General features: G+C 40.7%; 1 long non-coding RNA gene across 1 annotated transcript in view; it reads right to left on the bottom strand.

The window, feature by feature from the left end:
* Positions 1–441: 441 nt before the first annotated feature.
* LOC311069905 overlaps positions 442–16879 on the bottom strand; it is a 39774-nt gene continuing 23336 nt past the window's right edge. The window contains exon 3 of the long non-coding RNA XR_014603575.1: positions 442–743. This is a non-coding gene — a long non-coding RNA (uncharacterized lncRNA). The remainder of the gene's footprint in view (positions 744–16879) is intronic.

Here is a 16879-nt window from a genome sequence, read left to right on the forward strand (position 1 = left end):
TGATGTCATCGTCTTCAGAGATTTGCATTTTTGTTGTTTACATGTGCACCTTGAAGCCCATTTTCAAAACTTTGTGTTTTCAGGTACCCAAAACGCCATTGTCGTGTAGACGAACGGGCAAAATGCATAAAAAGTTTTACGTTTTTAGTTGAAAACGGAGTCGTGTAAACAGCCCTTCAGTCTTGTATGTGTCACTACTGCAATTCTGAGCGTTCTCGCCTGTTTCCCGGTTTCATGGTTTTGATCTCTGCCTGTTCTTGGATTTTCCTGTCTGGCTGTGTTTCTGTGCCCTGTGATTGTTTGGACTGTTTACCCTGAGTTTATGACTTCTTGAGTGACTTCTTTATGACTTCAAACTCAGTTTGTTTACATATATGTGTAGCAAGGTTAGATGTTTTGGGAAGAAGGAGGTGGGAACCGGCGAACATTCACATACTTTAATAATAGAAAAACAAACAAACAACAAAACAAAAGTAAAAGACAGCAGCCCCTCACTGACGACTGCTGTCACATACAATAAAACACAACATAAGTCCAGGCCTGTTCCTCTCTCGTCCTTCACTGTCGTCGTTCCTCCTTTTATGCTTCCGCTCCTCCATGAGAGATACGAGACCGGTGCATTGCACAGGTGTAGCTCATTATCAATCATGCCACCGGCCTCATGCCGTTCTCTCACGACCCTCTGCCTTGTCCTGCTCGCCACAATATGCAATCCTCAGACAGAGTGTTGGGCATTGGAATACCTTAATGGTTGAAAGTTGGAGAAATACAGTAAATAAGCATATGATTTTAAATGTAATAGCATAAAATACATACAGTGGATAAAACATCAATTTCATACCTAATGCACATCCTTTGCTCTTCATTTCATTGCGCTAAAATGCCTTTTGTCTTTGTTGAAAAGTGAAAAAGAAAGAATTATGCAAGGCACTTTATGTAATTTTTGTAAGTTATATTTTTGGCCTTTCTGCTTTTATTTTGATTAGGATAGGGAGGGATGGGTTATGGGATTGGGAAAGAACCATGAGCCAAAAATTGTACTTGGGTCACTTAAAGTGTTGTTGTATCATATGTAGGAGTGCAAAATATGGTTGTACAAGCAGTGATGTGTCGTGCCAACTAGGTGACGGCAATGTTATAATTTATGATTTTCTTTCTCCTATTTGTTTTTACTATGTGTTTGTATATACTGTCAAAAGCTGTGTGTTTCATGGGGCTAATGACAAACTAATGGCATTCTGGGAAGTTCATGGTCAGTGTGGAAAGGTTAGCGAGTGTACCTCATCTGTAGATCAGCGCTAATAACGCTGTCAGTGACATTGGTCATGTGTGGGGTGGAAATGGGCCGTAGAGATGGGGAAAGTCAATGCCTGGCCGTACTGAAAGAGAGTGAGGTGGTCTGTCAAATAACTTTTTTACAGCCTGTGGTCTCATAAAACTACAACCATCACAGCCAAGAGGAGTACACTCTGTCCAATTAGCATTCATGAATTCCCTTCTTGCAGCACAGCCCAGTGAAGTATTACAGTCTCATAACCTGACACAGTGAGAAATTAATAACAGTAACTGCAACTGGCAAGTGGCTTAACTCTTGAGTAGTTAAAGGAATAGTGCAGTCAAAATGGTAAATTCTGCCATTTGTTTTACCCACCCTCATGCTGTTCACAACCCATATGCTGTGAATTTTTCCATCATGCAGCTACGTACACCATGTTTATCAAGCTTGAAAAAGCATAATAAAAGTAGTCTATATGACTCATGTGCAATATTAAAAGTGTTCCACAATCAAACAGGCTAAAATTTAGATTGCAATTCATTTAAAATATTAATTTCTACTTCAACTCTAAAATTATGGCAGTTACTGCACACATGAGACATCAAACATGGCATGAAGCATAAAAGTTCCTATTTTGAATCTGAATGTCATCACAAGTGAGATTACAGAGCTTTAGCTTCATGTTTGTTCTTCATACTAACCTTCTATTTTGACATATTGATAATTTTTGGTGCTTGATAAGTCGACTCGAGTCACATTTCTTTATATAGTGCAAATTGTTTCAAAGCAGCTTCACAATAAAAACAGGGAAAATAACAAGAAATATAACAGGAATAACAGTGTTAATGTTGCAAAATACATTAATTATGAAACAATTCAGTTTAAGCTGTGAAGCAGCTCTACAGAAGACAATAGAGTCATTATTCAGCTAAATTTAGTCCCGTGATTCAATTTAGTTCAGTAACTGTCAATGTTGCAAAGTTCAATTATAAAACAACATCAAAAGCAGCAATAAGACTATAGTGTCATTATTCAGTTAAAGTTTTTGTTCTCATAAGTCATGATAAACTGTCACTCTAGGGAGAAGAGCTACATTAAGGTTCTTCAGAATTGCTCCTATTATATAAAAAACATATAGGTTACTAATGTAAACCCCATTCCCTTAAAGGGATAGTACACCCAAAAATGAAAATTACCCCATGATTTACTCACCCTCAACCCATCCTAGGTGTTTAACACTAGAACTACCGGAATTCCATAACTACTAGAACGACCATAGCGGTCATTCTGACTGTTCATACTTTGACGTTCATATGGCCGTACTGAACGTCATTTTCGTCATGTCATATCTATTGTACATGTTAACCTTCTCTTTTCCAATGAAGCTTTTAATTCCTGTCGTCATAGCCCTTAAAACAAGCACAAAAGAAAGATTCCCCCGACAGGTGCTGCCTCTATTTGAGGAACGTTTTGCGTCAAAATATTGTTTTTCACCGGACTCACCACGTGAATAGACATGCACAAAAGTTAGGAAACGTCAAAGCTTCATACTGTTTAGTACAGCCCTGTTTGTAAATAAGTTCAATAATCAATACAAAATCTAAAAATAAATGGATCTACAATGATAGGTAATAATAAACAGGACACAAAATTTTAATTCAAATGAATGTGAAAATGTATACAAACAGGCTAAGAAAAAAACTTGAACATTAGCTAAACAAGAAAACGAACTGGTTTAGAACGATTAGTTTCAGTGAACAAAAAATATTAACGAACAAAATCAGGTTAACTGCCCATTTGAACGGCGCAAACACCCCGCATCATTGACGCTTACGCACATTCCACACAGGTAAACACCGCCTTTCGTGTGCAGTACACTTTGTGACATCTGGCACATGTCTCCTTGGTTTTATTTTGTTTGCAGTTCCTCCAGTTGTATGGCTTTTTATTCCATGTGGTTGGAGCGAAGTTCGCTCGCCAGTCGTGTGATGAAGTCCCTCCGCGAAACTTGCAATGTAGCGGACTTATGATATTTATAATGCGTGCGGTCAAAATGGCCGTTATGGTAATTCTAGGTAGAAATAGTCAGAACTGTTGTGTGTTTTGTGATTTTAATAAAATAACAGTGTCAGAATAAAATATGCACATATTTAGGAAAAGTCAGAGTCCTACAGCCACATTTATTTTATTTTAACAAAGTTATTACACTGTAAAATTTAAAAACGGTCAAAATGACCGTCTTGGGAGTTCTAGTGTTAAGACATTCTTCTTTCAGACGAATACAATCGGAGTTATATTAAAAAATGTCCTGGCTCTTCCAAGCTATATAATGGCAGACTTGGCAGTGAATAGTCATTTCTGTTTTGAAGTCCAAAACAGTTCAAAACAGCTTTGTCTGCCCGAAGCTAGTTATTTAAGTCTTGTGTCTGCCTGTTCGTCTGTTTCTGTCCCTGTGTTTCAGGAGGAGGCAGTGGATTTGTCTAACGTGCCCGCGGAGTACCCAGACCTGAAGGAGGTGTTCAGTAAGTCTCGTGCTGCTTCTCTTCCTCCGCATCGTCCCTATGACTGTGCCATAGATTTACTGCCAGGTAAGTCTCCGCCTAAGGGCAAGTTATATTCGCTTTCTGTCCCAGAAAGGGAGAAAAGAAAGCAAAGAGAGCTGGATGAGTTCCGTAGGAATAAAGTGAGAGAGTGTGTTCCAGACTCGGACTCCGATTTTGACTTTGATGAGAATGAGGATCCAGATCTTGTTCTGCGGAGGAGGCTTGCTGCAGCTCTGATCTTGTTTATTCGTATGCGACTGCAGCCGGGCGTCTTGAGGGTGTCTTTGCGAACTCTGCGAATCATCTCACGGGACCGGTTCTCGAAGGCGGCCCATTTCATTCCCTTGCCCAAATTACCCTCAGCCAAGGAGACAGCGTTGACCGTCGTTGATCACGTCTTTCGCTTACATGGCCTCCCGACAGACGTGGTTTCCGACAGAGGACCCCAATTTGTGTCCAAATTTTGGCAAGAGTTTTGTAAATTATTGGGAGCGACTGTCAGTCTGTCCTCAGGGTTCCATCCCCAGAGCAATGGTCAAACTGAGAGAGCCAACCAAGATCTGGAAAGGTCGTTGAGATGTTTGGTCTCCAAGAATCCTTCCTCATGGAGCCAACAACTGTCAATGGTGGAGTACGCCCACAATACGTTACCAGTGTCATCTACGGGCCTGTCTCCGTTTGAGTGTAGTGTAGGTTACCAGCCACCAATTTTTCCTAGTCTGGAATCTGAAGTCGCGGTTCCCTCCGCTCACGCCTTCGTCCAGAGGTGTCACCGCACTTGGACTAGAGCCCGTGAGACTCTACTCCAAGTGGGGGCGGGGCGCGCACCAAGGCCAAAGCCGATCGCCACCGGTCTAGGCCTCCCGTATACGTCGTTGGTCAAAAAGTGTGGCTTTCTACCAAGAACATTCCTCTCCGCTCCGTCTCTAATAAACTTGCTCCCAAATTTATTGGCCCGTTCACTGTCACCAAGATTATTAGCCCGGTGGCAGTCCGCCTCAAACTCCCTCCAGTGTACAGGAGGATTCATCCCGCCTTCCATGTTTCCAAAATAAAACCCGTGTTTCGTTCTTGTATTAATCCGCCTGCCCCGGTCCCCCCCCCGCCGCGACTCGTAGAAGGGGAGCCTACATATTCGGTTAATCGTATTCTGGACTCAAGGCGGAGGGGACGCGGGTTCCAGTACTTGGTGGACTGGGAAAGTTACGGTCCGGAGGAGAGAAGTTGGGTACCTGCTAGAGACATTCTGGATCACTCCCTTATTGATGATTACAATCGACAGGTAAGGGAGTCTGGGGACGCCAGGAGGCGTTCCTAGGAGAGGGGGTACTGTCACGGTTCATGAATTCACTATTTCCTTCTTGTCTCGTGTACTTGTTGTTATGTGTGTGTGGGTGTGTGCGAGTGGGCGTTACCTCTCAACTCAGAGTATCAGCGATCCAGCTGATCTCACTCTCCTCACCAGCTGCAGTCAATTCAATCACCTATAAATACTCATCGCACTTGTCTCTCTTTGTCAGATCGTTGTTTGATGTCTCCAGTGTGTGTGTATCCAGTCCCAGTCGGAGTTTCAGTTCGTGTCTTCGTTTCCTGTTCCATGTTCTACTGGTTTTTGTTCGTCACCTGGATTTCTTCACTGTTTCATCATCACGTCACCTCATCACCGGATTGCTGACCATCTTGTCCCTGCGTCACCAGCCTGCCAGAGGATCTGTACTTTCATATATACTACAAATAAAGAGTTTTACTTGCATCCTTGCTTCCGTTTCATTGATCGCGACACAGAACATTCAGAATATTATCCAGTTCCATCTGGTTGGAAGTCGGAGTCATCTCGCTGGTATGGAGAGGAGTTTGTTGAGGATCAGTGCCGATGGCTGTCGTGTCGATGAGGCCTTCACAGGGCTGATGAGGCTGGCACTTCAGGGATGCGTCGTGGATGGGTCCAGGCGCAGGTTCACCATCTGATCTTAACTGTTTTGAATAATAGAAATGTAATGTTCTATATGAATGCCAGGTAAAAGAGATACGTTTTTAGTCTAGATTTAAACTGACAGAGTGTGTCTGCTTCCCAGACAATGTTAGGAAGACTGTTCCAAAGTTTAGGTGCTAAATAGGAGAATGATCTGCTGCCAGCAGTCGATTTTGATATTCTAGGTATTATCAACTGGCCAGAATTTTGATATCGCAGTAGATGCAAAGGACTATAATGCTTTAAGAGCTCGCTCAAGTACTGGGGAGCTAAACCATTTAGTGCTTTGTATAAATTAAAAAATATTGCTGACTACTTACAATGTTTAATAGGGAGCCAATGCAGTGTTGACAGAACGGGGCTAATATGGTCATATTTCCTGGTTCTGGTAAGAACTCTAGCTGCCGCGTTTTGGACCAACTGGACTTTGTTTATTATTCGTGCAGGGCCACCACCCAGTAGAGCATTACAATAATCTAGCCTTGAGGTCATGAACGCATGAACTAACTGTTCCGCATTTTTCATTGAAAGCATATGTCGTAATTTAGATATATTTTTAAGATGGAAGAATGTGGTTTTACAGATGTTAGAAATGTGGCTTTCAAATGAAATATTGGTATCAAAGAGCACACCCAGGTTCCTAACCGACGACGAAGACTTGACAGAGCAGCCATCAGTTGTTAGACAGTTTTCTGGGTTAATACGTGCAGAGGTTTTTTGCCCAGTAATTAGAAACTCTGTTTTTTCAGAATTAAGTAGTAGGAAATTACTAGTCATCCAAATTTTTATATCAGCAATGCATTCCGTTAATTTTGTGAATTGGTGCGTTTCGTCGGGGCTCGAAGAAATATAGAGCTGAGTATCATCAGCATAGCAGTGAAAACTAATTCCATACTTCCTAATGGTATCTCCCAAGGGAAGCATGTACAGAGTGAACAGCAACGGTCCTAGTACTAAGCCTGGTGGTACTCCATATTGAACTTTTGATCGATATGACATCTCTTCATTTACTGCTACAAACTGATAATGTTCAGATAAGTATGATTTAAACCATGCTAGTGCAATTCCACTAATGCCAGCATAATTTTCGAGTCTATTCAAAAGAATGTTGTGGTCGTTGGTATCAAATGCAGCACTAAGATCCAGTAACACTAATAGAGAGATACAACCACGATCGGATGATAAGAGCAAATCATTTGTGACTCGAGTGAGAGCTGTCTAAGTACTATGGTACGGTCTAAATCCTGACTGAAAATCCTCGCAGATATAATTTCTTTCTAAAAAGGAACATAGTTGTGAGGATACTGCCTTTTCTAGTATGTTCTGTAGGATCAAGTCACGTTTTTTAATAAGAGGTTTAATAATAGCCAGCTTAAAAGTTTTCGGTACATATCCTAGTGACAAAGATGAATTAATGATATTAAGAAGGATCTATGATCTCTGGAAGCATCTCTTTCAATAGCTTAGTCGGTAGGGTCTAACACACATGTTGTTGATTTAGATGATTTAACGAGTTTAGACAATTCTTTCTCTCCTATAGCAATGAATGAATCAAATTTTTCCTCAGGGAGAGTACAATGAACTGTCTGATGCGGTACTGTAGTAGACGGTTGCATAGTTATCTAATATTATCAATCTAGTAAGCAAAGAAGTTCATAAAGTCATTACTGCTGTGCTGTTTGGAAATGCCCGGTGTTGAAGCTTTATTTTTCGTTAATTTAGCCACTGTTTCGAATAAATACCTAGGGTTGTGTTTGTTTTGTGGCCTTTCTGTATGCAATCGTGCTCTCTCTCCACGAAATGCGAAAAACTTCTAATTTTGTTTTCTTCCAGCTACGCTCCATTTTTCTGGTTGCACTCTTAAGGGCCCGAGTGTACTCGTTGTACCACGGTGTTGGACTATTTCCTTTAATCTTTCAGCGCAATGGAGCAACTGTGTCTAAAGTGCTGGAAAAGAGAGAGTCAATCATTTCTGTTGCAACATCGAGTTCTTGTAGGCTATCTGGGATGCTGACGAGATGAAACAGATCAGGAAGATTATTTATAAAGCAATCTTTAGTGGCAGAAGTGATAGTTGTACCATACTTTAACACAGAGTCAGCTTTGCAACCTTGGCTAAATTAAGTATACATGAGATTAAATAATGATCTGAGATGTCATCGCTCTGCTGCAGAATTTCAAAGGCATCAACATTGATTCCATGTGACAATATTAGATCTAAAGTATGATTACGACAATGAGTAGTTCCTGACACGTGTTGTCTAACTCCAATAGAGTTTAGAATGTCTGTAAATGCTAATTCCATTTACATTTTACATTTATTCATTTAGCAGACAATGACAATCTGGGGCTCAGGTCAATCCCAATCCCAATGCGTCTTTTTCATTATCTACATGTATATTAAAATCGCAAACATTTAGGACTTTATCTGCAGCCAGTACTAACTCCAATAGAAAATCAGCAAATTCTTTGATAAAATCTGTATGGTGCCCTGGTTGCCTGTATACAGTAGCCAGCACAAATGTTAAACGGGATTTATCACTTACGCAAGATAACGTTACAGAAAGCACCATCACTTCAAAATAATTATATTTGAAACTAGACTTCTGAGTAATACTGAAGATATTGCTTTAAATTACAGCAGTACCTCCCCCTTTTCCTTTTAAACGAGCCTTGTGTTTATAGCAGTAATCTTGCGGGGTGGACTCATTTAAAGTAATGTAATTGTCTGGTTTTACCCAAGTTTCTGTCAAACACAGCACATCTAGGTTATGGTCTGTAATCATATCATTAACAATAAGTGCTTTTGAAGAAAGGGATCGAATATTCAGCAACCTGAGCTTTATCACTTGTTCATCTGCATTATATTTGTTTTTTATTTGTTGAACATCAATCAAATTTTTACCCTTAAATGGGTTTGGGAGTTTTTTGTATTTCCTAGTTCGGGGAACAGACACATGTGATGATATCTAGGTGAAAGAGTCTCTATGTGATGGGATTTATCTGACCTCAGTGACGTGAGACAGCTAGCAGACGGTCGGTTTAGCCAGTCTGTCTGCTTCTTGACATGAGCCCCAGATTGTCATGTTTGAGCTCTAAGACTATGTGCCATATTACTAGAGAGAAGAGCAGCACCATCCCAGGAGGGATGAATACCATCTCTTTTCAACAGGTCAGGTCTGCCCCAAAAACTTTTCCAATTGTCTATGAACCCTATATTATTTTGCGGACACCACTTAGACAGCCAGCCATTGAGTGAGCACAGTCTACTAAATATCTCATCACACCGGCGAACAGGAAGGGGACCAGAGCAAATTACAGTGCCTGACATCGTACTGAGTTGACACACCTCTTTAACGTTAATTTTAGTGATCTCCGACTGGCAAAGTCGAACATCATTAGTGCCGACGTGAATAATAATCTTAGAGAATTTACGATTAGCATTAGCCAGCACTTTTAAATTTGCTTTGATGTCAGGTGCTCTGGCTCCCGGCAAACATGTGACTATGGTGGCTAGTGTCTCTATTTTCACGTTCCGTATAAAAGAATCGCTAATAACTATAGGGCACATTCAACAGGATTCTCAGTGGGTGTTTGAATGAGTGGGGAGAAGAGCGGTGTTTTGTCATGCCACTACAGCGTCTCACGGTCAGCCAGTTGCCCTGCTGCACGGGCTCTACAGTCGGAACCGAACAATGTACAGAATTCACTAAGCTAGTCGCATCCAAAGCAGTATCTAAAGCCCTTGCACTCTTACTATCCTCGATTAACCCCCTGGGTTTGGCGGTTGCACCGGCATGACCAGCTCGCTTTTTTTCTTATCAAAAGAGACTCAAAATACTCTGTTGATTTTGATCTTACATATAAGTGTTATACAACACTTATATTAAATGTCTTTTATTTGTATACACTCATAATAAAAACAAAATGTTGTGTTTTTCGTAAAATAAAGTAAATAAACATGATGCACGTTCTGCCGTCTCTCAATGTGAAGTTCATTCTGAAACAGGACAGAAAATGATCTGTAAGTCAGCGAATGGTTGTCACACAGACTTGAGACATATGACACATCTTTACAAAGCTTGACATCATTTTTAAATGATGTAAATTAAATCAAAAACAAATATTCTCTGTTTAAGTAATCCGTATGAAAGCAACAAGATGTACAGTTTCTCAAACGCGTCCTCATTAGCTCTAATGTGACCACACCCACGCGCGCAAGAGCAATTGACATGCAAATTGTCCATCCACGTGAAGGAACGCAGGCATGTAAATGCCCCATCACCTCAAAAACAAAGAATCAGAGACTTCAGAATCAGTACTCCTCTGATTTTCATCGAGTTTGGAAGACTGTGTTTGTTCTGTTTACCTTGGATTTACCTCAGAAGAATTGGAAGAATGTGATTTGAAGATGAGAACGATTTTTAAGGTAAGACATTTCCACCCATAATAGTAAGCATGTTATTGTTGTATAAACTTTACATTGTGGCAACTAGTCAAACTGGTGCCAGACTAAAATGTATGTTATGAAATGAGATTGGAGTAAAAACAAGAAGGCTAATGTCGTACATGTATATAAATTTAGCATTGAAAGGTATAAATTTGTATACATGTACGACACAAGGATGTTTTTATGTTTGATAATAAAACAAAGCATGATATAAAAATAGGCTAGTATGAGCGTGTACTCTAATATGGTGAATATTATAATGTGTAGACCAGTGTTTACAGTTAAATACTGTGTTTGTGGATATCTGTTCAAATGTAGATATGCATAATGTGGTAACAATAATATTCCATAGTTTGGAGTGGCTCAATCGCTTCAGTAAATGTTATCTGCACGCGCTGTGAGTTTGAGTCACTTGCGCTGTGCGTTTGAAAAGCAAAATGTGCCAAACATTAGGCTTCATGTTTTTACTCCAATCTCCTTTCAAGTCAAGTCAAGTCAAGTTTATTTATATAGCGCTTTTCACAACATAGATTGTATCAAAGCAGCTTCACAGTATTAAATTAAAACAATACATCAATGTTTGTTTCTAGTGGAACGTCCACGTTTGGTAATGCTGGTCAATAGTATTGTTGATTGATTAATTAAATTAAATATCCCCAAATATCCCCAACTGAGCAAGCCAAAGGCAACAGTGGCAAGGAACTGAAAAACTCCATCAGGTGACCTAATGGAGAAAAAAAAACCTTGGGAGAACCCAGGCTCAGTCGGGGGCCAGTTCTCCTCTGGCGTTTATGAACTAGAGGTCGGATTTAACTGTAAGATTAAAAGTATTATATGAATGCCTGGCTGAAGAGATGCGTCTTTAATCTAGTTTTAAACTGGGAGAGCGAGTCTGAGCAACGAACAGTATCAGGAAGACTATTCCAGAGTTTTGGAGCTAAATGTGAAAATGCTCTCCCTCCTTTGGTGGATCTGGATATCCTAGGTATGACCAAAAGCCTCGAATTTAGTGATCTTAAAGAGCGCGATGGATTATAGGGCGATAGAAGATCGGTTAAATAGACTGGAGCTAAGTCGTTTAGGGCTTTATAAGTCAGTAGCAATACCTTGTAATTAATACGGAACTTTATAGGTAACCAATGTAGTGATGATAAAATTGGTGTTATATGATCATATTTTCTTGATCTAGTTAGAACTCTAGCGGCGGCATTTTGGACTAACTGTAGCTTGTTTATTGAGGTTGCAGGACAACCAGCTAATAAAGCATTACAGTAATCTAGTCTCGAGGTCATGAATGCATGAACTAACTTTCCTGCGTCAGAAACTGATAGCATGTTACGTAGCTTAGCAATGTTTCTAAGGTGGAAAAAGGCAGTTCTTGTAACATATGAAATATGATTTTCAAAAGACAGGTTGCAGTCTAATATAACACCCAGGTCTTTTACTGTAGAGGATAAAGTAACAGGACATCCTACTATGTTAAAGTTGTATTGTGAGAGGTTTTGTGGGTGGTTTTTTGAACCGATGATTAGTACCTCTGTCTTGTCTGGATTTAATAAAAGAAAAATGCGCGTCATCCAATCTTTTATATCTTTAACACACTCTGTCAATTTGGATAATTAAGCGTTTTCATCTGGCCGTGATGAAATATAGATTTGAGTGTCATCAGCATAACAATGGAAACTAATTCCATGTTTCCTTATAATATTTCCAAGTGGCAGCATATATATTGAAAATAACAGAGGGCCTAACACAGATCCCTGCGGCACTCCATAGTTTACTGGAGTTATGATCGATTTTTCTCCATTTAAATAGACAAAATGGTAGCGGTCAGATAAATACGATCTAAACCAGCTTAATGCTTGTCCTTGAACACCAGTATAATTTTGTAGTCGATCTAAGAGTATTGTGTGATCTATAGTATCGAACGCAGCACTAAGATCAAGTAAAACTAATATTGAGATACAGCCTTGGTCAGAAGCTAAAAGTAAATCATTTGTGATTTTAACGAGCGCAGTTTCAGTGATATGATGCGGCCTGAATCCTGACTGAAACTTTTCATAGATGTCATTTTCATGCAAGAAAGAGCCCAGTTGGGCGGACACAACTTTTTCTAGTATTTTAGACATAAAAGGTAGATTTGAAATGGGTCTATAATTTGCTATATTATGTGGGTCTAATTGTGGTTTCTTAATGAGAGGTTTTATAACTGCCAGTTTAAATGTTCTTGGAACATGACCTAAAGATAAAGATGAGTTAATAATATTTAGGAGAGGCTCTTCCACTACAGGTAACACTTCTTTCAGTAGTTTAGTTGGTATAGGATCTAATAAACATGTTGTTGTTTTAGATGAAGTGATAAGTTTATTTAACTCTTTTTGTTCTATAGTTGTAAAGCACTGTAATTGTTCTTGCGGGGTGATAATTGAGGCTGAATTATAAGGCGCGATTGAGGATTGAACGTTTACAATTGTGGTTCTGATGTTTTCTATTTTCTCAGTGAAGAACTTCATGAAATCATTACTACTAAACTGTAACGGAATATTTTGTTCAGGTGACATCTGTTTATTTGTTAGTCTAGTCACGGTGTTAAATAAGAACCTAGGATTGTTTTGGTTGTTTTCTATTAGTTATGATTAAAACGATGAGTTGGTCCGGTAACGTTTTGCTTGACCCCAAAGGAGTTTAATAAATCTGTAAATGCAGCCCCTAACGCATCATTTGAATTATCTACGTGGATATTAAAGTCTCCAACAATTAATGCTTTATCGACATTAACTAATAGGTCTGAGAGAAAATCTGCAAACTCTTTTAGGAAATCAGCGTAAGGCCCAGGCGGTCTATATACGGTAGCCAAGGCTAGAGATAATAGGGATGTTTTTCGAACATCTAAGAGCGTAACATTTAGTACAAGTACTTCAAACAAAATAAACTTATAGCCCGATTTCTGAGTAACATTGAGAATATCTCTATAGATTGTTGCAACACCGCCGCCACGACCAATCAGACGGGGCTCATGCTTATAACAGTATCCGGATGGAGTAGACTCATTTAGACCGAAATAATCATTTGGTTTAAGCCAGGTTTCAGTAAGGCAAAGTACATTAAAGCTATTATCTGTGACTATTTCATTTACAATAACTGCCTTAGGTGTGAGTGATCTAATGTTTAGAAGACCTAGCTTTAGAAATTGTTTTTGATTACTAATAGCAACATTTTCTGGTTTAATAACAATTAGATTTTTTCTAGATCCTGCAGTAGATTTATTATTTGATCTCACTAAACGAGGAATAGACACAGTTTCTATGCAATGTTCAACACTAGTATTTATATCAGTTAAATTGGTGCAGCAGAGACTATGATTTGGACTTTTGGTTACTAGTCAAAAGGTATTTAACATTTTGGAGATGTTATCTGACAGAAGATCTGATCCGAATCTGCTTGGGTGTAAGCCATCAGCACGGTAAAGCCTAGGACGCTCCCAAAACAGATTCCAATTATTTACAAAGAGCAGTTTCTGCTCATTGCACCATGACATTAACCATTCATTTAGCGCGAATAATCTACTAAACTTTTCATGACCTAGTCGGTACGTGGGAAGCGGTCCTGACCAATGATCGTTATTTCAGGCGATGTGCTGCGTACCGTATCAATCAGATTCCTGAAGTCTTTCTTCAGAACCTCCGTCTGGCGCAGCCTGATGTCGTTCACTCCCGCGTGCAGGACCACAGTTCCGACGCGCTCGTTCAGAATCTCGGGAACGCGAGCAGCGATTTCAGAAACACGAGCACCAGGAAAGCAGTGACTATGCACCTTACTTTTACTTAACGTAGCTTGTACGTGTCGAACGATGGAATCGCCGATGATCACAGCATCGCGTTCTGTTTCGCGAAGAGGTGAGAAGCGGTTTTGTGTGGATATCTCGAAAACCGGGAGGGTCGGAGAGAGTTTTCTTGGTCTAGACCTGACTCGCGTCTTCCGCTGCAGAACCATCCAGGCTTCGTGATGGCGTGTTGGAGCCGGAGTGAACGAGACCATGGCTGATCGCGACCTCGACGGTCGGGACCGATGTTGAGAAACGCACGGAGTAGACGAGGTCGGAGTCAGCGGGTTAGTAACGTTAATCACTGATTTGTGTGCATCGGCGCGTGATGTTTCAAGAGCCAAACGCCGGTCTATCAGCTCGGCCTGTCTCACTAAAAGGTCGTGGATCTGTTTCTCAACAGCTTCCAGCTCAGATTGCAGTGCGTGAAGTTCAAATGTGTCTTCACCTGCACCAAAAGGTAGACTACTTACATCTGATATATTCGCCATTTTAACAGATGGACAGTAACGTTAAGTTAGCAACGACGCTACCAGTGATGCTATCAATATTAATACTAATTTATGGCTGAAGTCTTGGATATAATCCGTCTTTTTAGTGGTACGGGTGTAGAGTAAACGCACGATAGGCAAAAAAATGTTTGTTTGTAAGTGAGTGTGGAGAAGACGCGTTCAGCCGTGATCCAAGGGAGTAACCTTTAAGAGTATCCGGCATTGGATCACTAATAGGCTTGAGACACGTCTGCTCAACAGTCCGCGTTGTAACTATAAGGTTTGAGCAGCAGTGCTTCTCAGTGAGGAAAGGTAGAAATTGATCGTTGTAAGTGAGTTTAAAGAGAAAATCAAGAATTATAAATCAGATCGATGGAGCTCCAAAGACAACAACGCGTTCAGACGCGACGCATCAATTCGTTATGACATTATGAGTTTCATGTCATAACGAATGGAAACATAAGTAACAGATGTTAATCCATATATCTCTAGTGTAGTGTTACTGAAGTGTTCCTTTTTAACAATTTATAGGCCTGGTGTTCATTTTATATTTATATATATATATATATATATATATATATTAGGGGTGGAACGTTACATTTATTCGTATTGAACCGAAACGGTACGGGCTTCACGGTTCGATGCATACATTTACACGGAGAATACACGGTATAAAAATAAATAAAACTCAAAAAAACCCCTGCAAATTAATTAATGTAATGCGGAACTACTGTTAGATACGCAGGTTCTTTAGGGACACCTAATCTGTAGCCCCGCCTTAGCTCTGAAGCAGGCTGATGTTTTGTGTGTGTGTGTGTGTGAGAGAGAGAGAGAGAGAGAGAGAGAGAGAGAGAGAGAGAGAGAGAGAGAGAGAGAGAGGCGAGGGCGCGATCGAAAAGTTGCAATGGTTGAAACTGGCGCAGGGCAAGGAATACTGCTAGCAACTCGAGGCAATTGATATGACACTGCAGTCGAGGTCCTGTCCAGGAGCCCAAGGCAGCATGCCCGTTGCAAATGGCACCCCAGTTGGTGGTGGAGGCATCTGTTGTGACAACAACATGCCTGGACAATTGTTCTAGGGGCACTCCTGCCCATAGAAAGGTAAGGTCTGACCAAGGGCTGAATGTTTGGCGACAGCTCAGTGTGGTGGCCACATGGAGCGTGCAGTGGCACTATGTCCATCTTGGGTCTTGGCTGTTTAGCCAATGCTGAAGCGGTCTCATAAGCATCCGAGCGGCGTGATCGCGGCTGTGGATGCCATGTGCCCCAGGAGCTCTGAAATAGTTTCAGTGGAACCGCTGTCTTCCGCCTGAAAGTATTCAGGCAATTTAGCACCGACTGTGCACGCTCGTTGGTTAGACGCTCTGTCATACTGACTGAGTCCAACTCCACACAGAGAAAAGTTTTCCCAGTTGACCCGAAGACCCTGAGGTGCCTGAGCAACAGGTCCCTGTGTTCACATAACTGATTCCGAGACTGGGCCAGAATGAGCCAGTCATCAAGATATTTGAGTATGCGAATGTCCACCTTCCTAAGCAGGGCAAGGGCAGCCTCCACAACCTTGGTAAAGACGCGAGGAGACAGGAGCTGTGTCCCAATTCAGGGGCTGCATCCTCCGAAGGCCACATTTGAAGGCCAATTGCATCACAGTGGCGCGACGAAGGCTGTCCCAAGTCGAAGGATCCTTCTACTGCAGCCTACCGTCAGTGTTGCCAAGTCCGAGGTTTTCCCGCGGAATTGGGATACTTTTAAGTTGTTGACGTGGGTAAACTTTTTTTCAGTTGGTTGATTTCCACCCCCGTAAGTACGATTTTGGTGCTCCAACAGCCCCAAAACATCCCTCAGATGTACAATCCAGTGGAGAATTCAGCCGCCTGATGGAGAAGAGCCGATGGGCTTTTTGGGCTACTTTTGTTGCATAGACCTGGCAACCCTCCTACCGTTCTTTTTTCCCCCGGCCGCGAAGGATAGAACGAGGAACCAGCACCAGCCAAGAGAAACGAGACCGAGAGGAGGAGCTGATTAATATATTTTGGAAGGACATGAAGTTTCAGAGAGACAGGGCAGGGAAAGAATGGGCAGATTGTTTTCTCTTCTTGACAGATTGGTAGAGAAATAAACTTTTGGTTATGTGAATTAAAATTAGTAAATTAAACAATCGTATACATCATTTTTTTTGTAAGTTACAATTTGTAAAAAAAAAAAAAAAATTGATGCATTGTTTATTTTTGTAATGCAAGTTATAACTTGTAAATGTAATAAAGAATTTATTCTGTACATTTATTTTTGTCATGTCAATTAATTTGTACATTTGATACAAATTT

Source organism: Abramis brama (assembly GCF_963993115.1).
Source record: "Abramis brama genome assembly, chromosome: 19".
Classification (NCBI taxonomy): domain Eukaryota; kingdom Metazoa; phylum Chordata; class Actinopteri; order Cypriniformes; family Leuciscidae; genus Abramis; species Abramis brama.